This window comes from Saccopteryx leptura, chromosome 1 (genome assembly GCF_036850995.1).
Source record: "Saccopteryx leptura isolate mSacLep1 chromosome 1, mSacLep1_pri_phased_curated, whole genome shotgun sequence".
Lineage (NCBI taxonomy): Eukaryota > Metazoa > Chordata > Mammalia > Chiroptera > Emballonuridae > Saccopteryx > Saccopteryx leptura.
In genome coordinates, this window is record NC_089503.1 from 115,734,943 (window position 1) to 115,748,092 (window position 13,150).

The window sequence follows — 13,150 nt, forward strand, 5'->3', positions numbered from 1 at the left end:
TGCATGGGCTGCAGCCGTGGCTGCCCCAGCCTTCGCATCCACAGGCAGGCTTGCTTGCCTGCTCTCAGACCATCCAGGCCCCTGCTGCTGTGCCCACCACTGCAGGCCCAGCCATGCTCCAGCGAGTACTCAGCAGCATAGGGGGCTAGTGTAGCTCAGACCTCAGCACTGAATACCTGTGTCCCTAATGTGCTCCCTGCTTCTAAGCACCTCTTTGCTCTGACTGGAGCAGGAGTGCCTCTGGTGGGCATGGTAATTTCTCCTTTTTGCTGGTGTTGCTGCTTCCAGGAAAAATGGTCACTTTAGATTTGGGGAGTGACTCAGTACAAGGTTTAGGGTGGCTGTCCCTCAAAGTGTCTCTCCCTGTACCTCTGAGATTACACTCTCTTCTGGCAAAACCAGTCCTCTCAGTGCTCCCCATTCCTGGAGCCCCAGATAAGTGGCTGTGAATAAGGTTTTCTGTACTGTCTTTAAGATAGAGCCTGGGTCTGAGAGTTCTGTCTCTTTCTTGCAAAGAGTATCCTGGCTCTTTTCTCAGCTAAATACTGTCCGTACGCCTCTTCTAGGCTCTGAGGCTCTAGGCTGGGGCTCCGGTCCTGGGGCTAAGGATCTGCAACTCTCCAGGCAACCCACCCCCACTGAGAGAGTCCCTCGAGGCCACCACTCACTCCTGGGAGTGGGGCAGCCTTTTCCGTGTCTCTGCCTTTTCTACCAGTCTTGGTGTGGTTTCTTCAGTGGTCCTTGGTTGTAGAATCCTCTTAGTTTAGTTCAAAGTTGGTTTTTCAAAATGATTGTTCTTAAAATTAAGTTGTAATCCACTTTGGTTCTGGGATTGGGCGTTGGAATGTCCGCCTACACTGTTGCCATCTTGTTGCCCTCTACCTCCCTTTCCTCTGGGATTTATTGTTCTGTTGTCTGTCTATATCTATGTGTTATGTATATATAATTTGGTTAATCTCTTTACCTTCTCTGATCCTGTCCCCCTCATCCCCTTTTCCTCTGATTGCTGTCTTTCTGCTCCCTGTGACCCTACCTCTGCCTCTATTCCTCAGTTCATTATGTTCATTAGATAGTTCCTCAATCTTTTAATTGTATACATAGTGTGATTTTTACCAGAGTATTGCACCTATTTTTTTCAAAACATTTTGAGGGGAGTAAATTATTACACATATCTTGGGATTATACTTGAAATAAGTACATATTATCTTTTTTACCAGAGATTTGTTTCTGATCTCTTTCCCTCCTCTTCAGTGTTAATACATGTTTTTCCTTGTCTTCCAATCCTTTTCATTGTTGTAGGCACATTAAAAATGAGATTTGTGTCTATTCCCAAGTTGTAATTGTTGCAGCGAATCCTTTTACCCAACTTTCCTTTTCTTTTACTCAACTTTTAATAAAAATTGTCCTCAGCTAGTATTAGTTCTGCGTTTTCTACCTGAGCTGAAATGCTATCATGAATTGTGCTCTTGCAAACCGTGTTTACTCAGAACTAGTGCCCTGGGTCTTGTTGAAGCACAACTGCTACTTGTTTTTGTGATACTTCCATCAGCTTACATGTTTCTGGTGCCATTTGTTTCATTGCTGTTCATTTTTATCTCTGCCCCACAAGAAGGAAGTAGGTTCATTATAAGGAGGTTAATCTTCATGCCACAAGTAGGTAGAAGAACATGAAAAATGTGTATCTAATGTTTTGATATACCCCCTGCACCAATAAAATGGATGTCTGATCTTAATGTTTCATCACCTGTGAGACTTAATTAACTAAATATGCTATTTCTCCTAAATAGTGGTGTCTGCTTTTATTCAAATTCACAGTGCTAGCCCATTGTGTTTTCAAATATTTATGTATGCATAACTCATTTTAGTTACATTGATTTGTTTTTGTAATTGTTCCTCTTGAATGAGTTAGGTATGATAGTCAATTCTGATTACAATATAAAAGAAAAAATTCTTCATCCTGCCTATCTGACAACATGCATACTCAACACACACAACAACTCACCACCACATACATTTATGGAAAGACATTCACATAGAAACATCAAAGTAGTTAAAATATTTTCCAGTAAGTTATCATTAAAATTACTATTATACATTTAATAGTTGAAATAGTTATGCTGAACAGTTAGTTGTATTTGCATTTTTTCTGAGTCAAATGCTTTAAAAAATGACAATTGTTTTACAGATTTGAACAAAGCTACATTAAACATTCTTGTGCATATCTCTGTGCCTATCTGAAAACTTTGTCTAATATGTGCAGACAAGAGTGAATTGTAAGGCCAAAGATTATCTGCATTTTTATTTTTTTACATTTAATTTATTGGCATGACACTGCTTAATGTAATTATATAGGTTATAAGTACCAAATTCTACAACACACCAGTACATTTTTCTTTTACTAGATATTGCCAAATGGTTCTTCAAAGCAGTTCTATCAGTGTTCCCTTTTATCACTATTTGAAAGTTTCCATTGCTCCACATACTTGCTAATATTAATAATTTCAGCCATTCTATTTAATTAATTTTTGCCAGTCTGAGTGTGAAATAATATGTCATTGTTGTTTTATTTTGCATTATTGTCCTGATAATGGCTGATGTGAAATCCTTTCTTATATACTCATGGGAAGTCTTAGTTCTCTTTCCTATAAATTTTCAGCTTGTAACATAAATTTAATATTTTTATTTATTATCAAGTTCATAATATAATCTATACTCTTAACTTGTTCCATTGTCACTTCTTAACTTCTCATTGTCACTACTATAGTGTTTCAAACACTTCTAGTTCAAGTGCCTGACAGTATATAACCCCAAAGGCTCCACTTCCAAATACCATCACACTGGGCTAATATTAAAGTTTTAACACCTAAAATTTGGGAAGACACAAATATACAGTCTATAACACCAAATAACAAAAATATACATAATTTGATGGTTTTACTTTTAGAAAATAAGTTACCTCATATGGCTTATTACACTAACTTATTATTATACATATATTTACACTCAATTTTTATGATAAAATAATGATAATCACTTATAAATCATCTGTTTGCCATTTAGTTATAATGGCTAATATATAGATATTTATTTAAATTAATTAAATAAATGTTTTTAAGTTTATAGAATTGATATAACTTGGAATTTCTATCTTTTTAAAAAAAAACATAACCAGTTGAAAACTTGGACACATAATGAGGATGAAACAACAGAAAACAATTTTTTTTATTAAATAATACATTTCTCCATGTTCCTTCTATTGTTTCAATGTCTGATACTTGACAAAAAAATGATCAGGAAACTGTGGTTGTTATAAACACATTATTTAAGGTTCTTTTTCTTTTTCAAGCATGATGCACTGTAGTGAGAATTAATGACAATAAGTTTCCATGCAGTTTAATGAAGACACATATTTTCTCATTTATGTGAGCATCATTTTTATATTTACCCCAGATATATAACTCAGATAAAACCATCTTAAACAAAAATGTAATGTGTGATTATAAAAATGCAGTCTATTAAATGCAAGATATAATGTATTTGAAATATCATATAATCTGAGATTATAGTTCAAGTTTTGTATAAGATAATGTTTAGCTTCACAGAAATAATTATAGATATCTGTGTGTACACATTAGTATAAATAGATATATTTTCTAGTTCAGTTCAAAAAGCTTAGAATCAATTATACTCCAGTAGCATGGAGCATACTGCTTTCTAATATCATTCTTCAATAAAAGGAACCAGGGACCTTGAGGTACTGCTGACTTAAGTCTGAGGCAGGGAATATGTACAATTAGCATGAACTATTTTGTAGTGGCAGAATGTAAGGAATTGCTCAATAAAAGAACTACTGTGGTATGTCAAAATCTCACAAACCAAATGAAAAAGCTCACTAAAGCCAAAGCTGGAACAATTTGGGCAACAAAATAAATAGTGTAGTATTTGATTATAAGCAAAATGCAAAATGATATCCATGAGTTCACATTGATATACAGAAATTACTGAATGAGTGAGTGAACAAATAAATGAATATATAAATAAGCAAACAGATGGGATGAACATAGAAATCTGTCTTGCAAAGGAATTTCAAATCAATATTGTAGAAATCTTTTTTTTTTCCCGAGGAGGCGAATTTTAACTTCCAACCCCTGAGAGTGTGCTGTGTTTTGTGACTTTTATCTAACAACGCATCATGGAAGGAAGAACAAAAGTCATGCTGGTGACATGCACCTTCAATACGAAATGCTAAGAATGACACTACCTCTGTGGTCTTCCTCCAAAAATCAGTCTGATGAAAAAAATTAGGCCTTCCTCTCTCATCCCATCTAATCATGAGAACAAAATAAGGCAAATTTTACTTGAGGGACATTCTGATCATTACTCCTTAAAATTCTCAAAAAAGCCCTGGCCGGTTGCCTCAGCGGTAGAGCGTCGGCCTGGCGTGCAGGGGACCCGGGTTCGATTCCCAGCCAGGGCACACAGGAGAAGCGCCCATTTGCTTCTCCACCCCCGCCCCCTCCTTCCTCTCTGTCTCTCTCTTCCCCTCCTGCAGCCAAGGCTCCATTGGAGCAAAGATGGCCCGGGCGCTGGGGATGGCTCCTTGGCCTCTGCCCCAGGTGCTAGAGTGGCTCTGGTCGCAGCAGAGCGACGCCCTGGAGGGGCAGAGCATCGCCCCCTGGTGGGCAGAGCGTCGCCCCTGGTGGGCGTGCCGGGTGGATCCCGGTCGGGTGCATGCGGGAGTCTGTCTGACTGTCTCTCCCCGTTTCCAGCTTCAGAAAAATACAAAAAAAAAAAAAAAAATCTCAAAAAAGAGAATTCTGCAAAAAGAAAACTCTGAGAAATTGTCACTGTTCAGAGGTGGCTGAGAGGACATATGAAGACTAAATTCAGTGTGATCATAGGAACAGAAAATGGACAGCAGGAGAAAATTAATGAAATCAGAATAATGTTTATCAATGTTTCTTTGAATTCATGCATCTAAAGTATCAAAAGTTGTTACAAATGGACAATTGAAGTGTAAACTGCTAACAATAAAAAAATTGGATGTAGGGTATACAAGAACTCAACTGTCTTTGCAGTTTTAAGTAAATGGAAAATATTCTAAAATAAATATATTTTAGAAAAAAATAGACATTACAACTATGGATATTTTTGTCTTTGCAGTTGTGTTTGGCTCTATTTGGGAATATAATCCATTTGGAATTCAGTATCATTTTGGAGTTTTAAAGGATGCCATACTTCTTAAAGGTAGGTGACTTTTCATATATCTTCAAAATATTTGCTTTTAAGCTTTTAATAAATATTTCAACATTTAAAATCATTTAAAACTTCTTTATTTTTAAAGATATTTTCATTAAAATTCAGAATACTCAAATATTTGTGTATTTATGAGTGGTTGATAAGATTTGACAGAACCATGAAACTTAAGTTATCATTGCTTTTAGCCAGGATTCTATATTTATAAGCTTCTTTACTGTATTCTGTATTTTTCTCACTGTTTCAGTTTACAAGCAGATTTGAGAAGACCTAGTGGGTATGTGGTTTTTAAAGACAGAAATTAATCTTTACCTTTTATATGCTCCTTTTATGATACACTGCCTCCTCCCGCATAATTAGTGGGTTTTATTTTTGTTAAATCAGTTGGATACATCTCACTTCAAAGGCAAATCTCAGATGAAGTTCTGATGCAAGAAAGAAAGAGAGAATTTCACTAATTTTCCTGACTTTATTAATATTATTATAGTAGAGTTTAATTAAATTACTTCTTGGACAAGCCAAAGTTGTAGGCTGTATTTTCTTTGCTGGTGGCAGGAATCCAAACCTTCAAATTTAAAACCTTACAGTTAATCTTCTGGTGACAATAATTAGAACACTGCCTTGACACCCCCCCATCTGGTCTTAGGCTGTACAAAAAGAAACTTCATATTCTCAGTTCCCAATCAGGGATCAATAAAGATTAATCATTGATACAACAGCTCAGAAATATAAGGTTGAAGAGATAAGGCAAACATGAGGTTAAATGAATGGGGTTTTATGGAACTTGCTGTGATATTTGTTCGAACTATCTCCACATACTCATATTTAAAAACAAGAAAATTAAATCTTTTCTTTTTGTTTTTACATTTTATTTTGTGATACATTATTCAAACTATGTTATGCTTTAATCTAGTTTTATAACATTATCAATTAATTTCAAATAGCAGATTTGACTTAAAACTAAACAAATTTCTGATAACAATTTTTAATATTTAAAGTTTGAAATCAGTTAAGCATTTTATATTTCAAATGCTGCTGCTTTCTAATCTGTGGTGGCATCTATCCATTTTATCTTTCAATTTATTTTCATCAATAGTCAGTCTTTTCATGTAGAGAATATCTTTCATTTTATGAAATCTTTGCATTTTTATAGAAAGTTGGATTAATTTTTAAATTCTTATCTTGAATATTTTTGGAGTGACGGTTTTATTCCATATCTTATACTCTGATTGACAGGGTAAAAGAAGTTATCCTTTAAATTTAATTCTTGTAACTGGCAACTTGCTCTTCTTACAAAACCATGATTTTGTCAACCAATATATTATCTGTGATACAAATATCAGTAGTAAAAAATTAATACCATGCTATTGTAATTATTAACTCAGGACTTTGCACCTTTAAAAAAAGTGCAGTGAAGCTTTAAATGTCCAAAGATCCAAATAAAAAAGCACACTTCACAAACATCCTTTGGTTCTCTCTCTTTACTGTGAGGGAAGATGAAACAACAATTACAATTGTATGAGTTCAGTAATCGTTTTACATAAAAATGATTAAAGATAATAACTTGAGAGACGATAAATTTAAAGAAATTAGGGTGTTTTCTTTTTTTTTTTTTTTTTTAAATAAATTTTTATTAATGGTAATGGGATGACATTAATAAATCAGGGTACATATATTCAAAGAAAACATGTCTAGGTTATCTTCTCATTAAATTATGTTGCATACCCCTCGCCCAAAGTCAGATTGTCCTTCGCCACCCTCTATCTAGTTCTCTGTGCCCCTCCCCCTCCCCCTAACTCTCCCCCTGTCCTCCCTCCCCCCACCCCTGGTAACCACCACACTCTTGTCCATGTCTCTTAGTCTCATTTTTATGTTCCACCAATGTATGGAATCATGTAGTTCTTGTTTTTTTCTGATTTACTTATTTCACTCCTTATAATGTTATCAAGATCCCACCATTTTGCTGTAAATGATCTGATGTCATCGTTTCTTATGGCTGAGTAGTATTCCATAGTGTATATGTGCCACATCTTCTTTATCCAGTCTTCTATTGAAGGGCTTTTTGGTTGTTTCCATGTCTTGGCCACTGTGAACAGTGCTGCAATGAACATGGGGCTACATGTGTCTTCACGTATCAATGTTTCTGAGGTTTTGGGGTATATACCCAGTAGAGGGATTGCTGGGTCATAAGGTAGTTCTATTTGCAGTTTTTTGAGGAACCACCATACTTTCCTCCATAATGGTTGTACTACTTTACAGTCCCACCAACAGTGAATGAGGGTTCCTTTTTCTCCACAGCCTCTCCAACATTTGCTATTACCCGTCTTGTTGATCATAGCTAATCTAACAGGGGTGAGGTGGTATCTCATTGTAGTTTTGATTTGCATTTCCCTAATAACTAATGAAGCTGAGCATTTTTTCATATATCTGTTGGCCATTTGTATCTCTTCCTGGGAGAAGTGTCTATTCATGTCTTCTTCCCATTTTTTTATTGGATTGTTTGTTTGTTTGTTGTTGAGTTTTATGAGTTCTTTGTAAATTTTGGAAATTAGGCCCTTATCTGAGCTGTTGTTTGAAAATATCATTTCCCATTTAGTTGGCTGTCTGTTTATTTTTATATCAGTTTCTCTTGCTGAGCAAAAACTTTTTATTCTGATGTAGTTAGGGTGTTTTCTTGTACTCAATTAAGGGAAAGTTCAAATTAATGCAGAAGATCTTTGAAAAATATTGTTTTCATTTTAATATAAGGTTGTTTATAAATTTCACATATGAAAATATACCTGAAAGTAATCTCAGTGGAATGACATAATAAAATAGAGATGGATCTCCAAGAATACTGAAGTTATAGGTGTCAAGCCAAACAAACAGGATTAAAATATGACTTTTATTGATTTAATTTTGAATAGAGTAATACTCTTTGATCTGTTTACAATCCCACTTCTTTCCATAAATTCTTTTATGAACAGTCAAAAAAAAAAAGGAAAAATTATTTTTTCTTAAAAATTTAACAACATTTACTGTTTGTTCTACTCACCACTCACTTATCACTTATATACTCATGATTGCCTAATAAGTAATTAAATTAATTTATTATAAATCATGTAAAAATTTTAAAAACAAAAGAAAGAAATCATGCTTTTTTCATATGGTCAGACAGCACTAATTATTTTTAAGGTATTTTCTTGTTTTAACATGAAAGATGCTATGGTTGCAAAGAAGTTGGGATGGGATTTCTTCTGCATGTTGTGCTTGAAAAGGAAGGGAAAACCAAAAAGAGAATGGATTTTAAAGACAAATGAACACAAATATGCAGAAGAGAGTGTACATGTATAATAGGCATGAAGAGATGCAGTATAGTTTCATGTTTGGTGAATTTTAAACTATTTTTGAGTTAGGAATGCAATCTATATCAAATATGAAGAGAGTTGATAGATTAATCCAGAAGATCAGCCCAAATGATGAAAAATGTTGAATAAAATTCAAGAGTATATCTGGGCTATGGGTTTTATGTTGTCTGTGATATGGAGCCATATTAATTGTTTATTTTTTAATGCAGTGAAAAAAACTGAACATCGCTGTGGATGTGTTTGTACGTGTGCACACACATGTGTTTAAAATGATGATTGCGGGCAATGTATTGGTATTTGTTTTTACATATGTTTTTCTAGTCTTTTGGAAGTTCTAATCTTATTTCTATAATTTCTTACACAATCATTTATATGTAATCAGTATTCAAAAGACATTTGTTTATTTAGAGGTAGATGTAAATAATTTAGGATTTTCACTAAATCAAATCCTTCAGCAATCCCTTCATAATTTATTGTGTTATGACAAGGAGTGAAGTGCAATCACAAAAGGAAATGTGTGGAAATGAACACAAAGATTGACACAGAGACAAAGAAATTTAGGCTCTATGATTTTTACAAAAATTTAAGTCTCTAAGGCATGGTATGATGTCAGGTCCTGACTCTCAGAGAGTATGGCTCTTGGCAGTGATGGTGTAAAGAATAAAGTTGATGGCAACACAGGAAGAACACAGATCTCCACCAGCAGTGGGTTTGAGCATTGCTGGTGTCAGTGCTCACAGCATCCTGCTAAATAGACAATAAGATTTAAAAAAATGAATTGCAGAGCCACTTGTTAAAAAAAATTTACTTTCTAAAGAATTACTAAAAATTAATTTGAAATTTTGTCAGTGTAGTTTTTCCCTGATGGGTTATTGTTTGCATTGCAATAAACAATTCTAAAGAAAATAAATGCTGGGATAGTTCTAATTTTTGGTAATTGTCAAAGTTAGTCATTTGAGACGTCCCTGTTAGGATCTTACAATGGACTTGTCATTGTGAATTATGAGTTATCATCTATAAGAATAATAAACACAGAAAAGAATGGAAAATACAGTGGGAGTTGATTCTTTCAGCTTGGACTCTGTGAGGCTTCTTATTCCAGAAGAAAAAAAATTTCCAGTTACTCATCACTGCTGCAGGCTTCTAGAATTGTGAAAACAGATTTACTATACATGATATCAGTAGAAGAAAAACAAAGCCTAAAAATGATACTCTATTCTGTCATGAATTTTCCTTTATGTAATTAAAAAAAAATTTAGTCAGTGTTATTTTAAAGAACAATAGGCCACAGGATGCCCGCTTCTTATAAATTTTTTTGAATTTACTGCAACGACATTGCTTAATAAAATTATATGGATTTCAGGTGTACAATTCTATACTACAAACTTGTGCACATTCATGGACTCAAAGGTCCTTTTTATGTGTCTTTCTTCCATGGCATATAATTTTAGTTAGTTTTAAAGGTTACCTTTTTTTGTAAACATAAGGAGGGCATTCCTTAAATAAAGAATACACATATAAATAAATGAAAGATTTTGCTTTCTAGCTTTAAAGTAATCCTGTATATGTCACGCTGCCTTGATGTTATGTGACAGGTCATAATCTAGGTCCCTGTGCTACCATTCAGGTCAGCTTACCATTCCTTCAGCACATAAGCAAGTTAAAATGCATATGGTCTTTGTTTTAGAAAAAAATCCTGCTGGAGAGTTGAAGAGAATGCTCAGTTATGGTCTATGGGACAAGAATCCATAATTTACTTTGCAGATGTCTGTGTAATTTAAGCAGCAGGCAGAACAACCACACAGTTGTAGCTGCTCTGGGGAGAGGCTACCAAGAGGCTCATAAATCATGGAAAGGATTAAACGCAATGAGCATTCATCTTCTTAACCTCGTAAAGGCAATATTGGAAAGCCAAGGATTAGAAAACAGAGAGTACATGGAATCTTTGTGCAGGGAAGAAGTCCAAGAGTCTTTAAGGTTTCTTTCAATTAGCATGGATCTGACATTTGCAAGTCAGCAGAGTATAATTTCTAAATTGATTTTAAAAAGTCTCCTTCCACAGCAAAATAAATTGAGTGATAAGATATATTTCTAAGGTATATTAAAAGTTGAGTCATGTTATATAAAAGTGCTAATCATTTTTCTTAGATTAAAATGTTTCTTCCTGGACAGTATATGTAAAATAACTTTAAAATATCCAAACCCTAGAAGAACTTTTTATTTAGCTAAGCATGTTTAAATAGTGAAATGTCATGACAAAATTCTATCTTCAATATACTCAGAGGAAGAAGAAACAGACAGCTGGGTCTCTCATCTAACATTTAGTAAATAAATGGCCTGTTACTAATTGTTTATTTTTGAAAAATGAAAAATTATTCTAATCAAAGGTCTTTAGCTGCAAATGAATAAATTGTACACAGTAAGAGGTTTCATTTTTTCTTGAAGATAGGGAACGTTAATCAAGTTGTAAAGCTTTTGAATGTACTAACTCAGTATTCTTTTATATTGGGTTCATGAAACAATTGAACTTGGCAGTTTGATAAAAACACCAGGATAGTACAGAAAATAAAATCACTATTCATAGATAATTATGGTTAAGTTAAGGAGACACCATAGATCTTAGTTTCTGATTACCTAGTTTATTAACAAATATCCCTTGGCAATGATTCTTTTAATATAGCCAATACTTATCTATTTTAGTTAAGTGGGGTTTCAGTGCAGTTAATCCAGAGTGGCAGATAATTAAAAGTATATATTTATATTTGACATCAAAATGTATTTTGTGTTTATATTTGAATATGATTTCATCTGACATTTTAGAAAGCGAGAATTGCCCCATATTTGTAAATAAGTAGAGATCATGTAATTTGGGCTACTTCTGCATTGGGTATAACCTAATCTACATGCTATTCTTGGGACATATAACCTTTATGTCTGTTCACAGGGAAATGTTATATATTTCTCCAGTTTAGTTCAAATGTCTTTTTAGTCACCACTTTCCCTACCTGTGGAGAAAGTGATTCAATGCCACATCAATTTAGCTAATGATTTCAGAGTAAAAGTTAAGCTGTGTTATACTGTATGTTACGCATATAGTTGTTCTTTTATTAGGTTTCTATCAAACTGTGTTGCTTTTACCAGGAACAGTTCAAGAGAAGGAGGGCACAGAACTCTGAGACTCAGCCAGGCTTCTCTGCCACCTAAACCAAGACTGGTCTGGGTCAAATATATGGCGGAACTTATTTTGTAATTTTGGACAAAGGACTAAATCACTTTGACTTTAAAATAACAACTGTTGTTTAACACAAAATCTTGGCTAAAATAATGTGCTAAAAAAGCTATCATTTAAAAAGCTAAATATTTGTGTCTATATCTACATATCTGTATAACTTTTTAAATAATGATTAATTGGAGAAAATATGGATATATGTAAAATGAAGTTTATTAGCATTTTAAATAGTCCTTTTTATTTCAAATGCTTCTGTAAAAAGAGTGACATAAAGACAAAAAATAATTCAATTTGACCACTTTTTTTCTTACCAGTGTTCCTCTATTTTATATGAGAAGGTATGAATTATAGATTTATGGGTTAATTTACTCAAAATAGTTATTGAATGTTGGTGCTGACATTATAATGAGTAGAATAAAAGCAAACAAATTCTATAAAATTCAAATTATAGATAAATCAGTTTATAGAAAATGATAAATTTTGTGCAGAAAATAAGCTGGAAAAATAAATAGAAACTTCCTGAGTTGTAGAAGAAAGGGGGAAAGTATTTTGCCAACTTAAAAACATAGTGAGAGTTATTTTGTGTGTGTGTGAGTAATAAAGACAGAGAGAGGGACAGATAGAGACAGATAGACAGAAAGGGAGAGAGATGAGAAGCATCAGTTCTTCACTGGAACACCTTAGTTGTTCATTGATTGCTTTCTCATATGTGCCTTGACCCGGGTGGGGGGCTACAGCAGAGCGAGTGACCCCTTGCTGGAGCCAGTGACCTTGGTCTCAAGCTAGTGAGCCCATACTCAAAGCAGACGAGCCCATGCTCAAGCAGGCAACCTCAGGTTTTCGAATGTGGGTCCTCTGCATCCCAGTTTGATGCTCTAACCACTGCACCACCACCTGGTCAGGTAGAGAGTTCTTCCCAATAAAATAACATTTGAGAAGACTCGAAAGAGATGTGGAAACAATCTGTGGAAGTATTGAAAGAAGAGCATTCCAATGTAAACTACACATTTCAAGATGCTGAGGTGGAGGTATCCTCTAGTCTATGTGCAAAACCAGAGAGAAGACCAGCATGGAAGAAGCTGAAAGAGGGACTGTAATAAATGAGATTTGGTAGAAAGCGGGTCTGTGAGACAGTCTAAGGACTTGGCTCTTTTCTGTGAGTGAGACTAGAAACCACTGGAAAGACTCAAACAGAACAGTGCCATGATGCATTGCAGCTTTTAAGAGGACGTGTCTGGCTGATGTATTGATGATCCAGCAAAGGGGTACAGAGGTGGGTTCAGGAACCCTTTTTAAGACTTTACAACAACCCAGGTGA

The 13,150-nt window shown here is 34.4% G+C and overlaps 1 protein-coding gene across 4 annotated transcripts in view; it reads left to right on the top strand.

The window, feature by feature from the left end:
- The window catches only part of CDH12 (cadherin 12), a 979,368-nt gene that overhangs the window by 347,761 nt on the left and 618,457 nt on the right, over nucleotides 1-13,150 (top strand). For all 4 annotated transcript variants that reach the window (XM_066374045.1, XM_066374074.1, XM_066374064.1 and 1 more), the window contains exon 2: nucleotides 5,164-5,247. The gene's annotated coding sequence lies outside the window, so the exon portion shown is untranslated. The remainder of the gene's footprint in view (nucleotides 1-5,163; nucleotides 5,248-13,150) is intronic.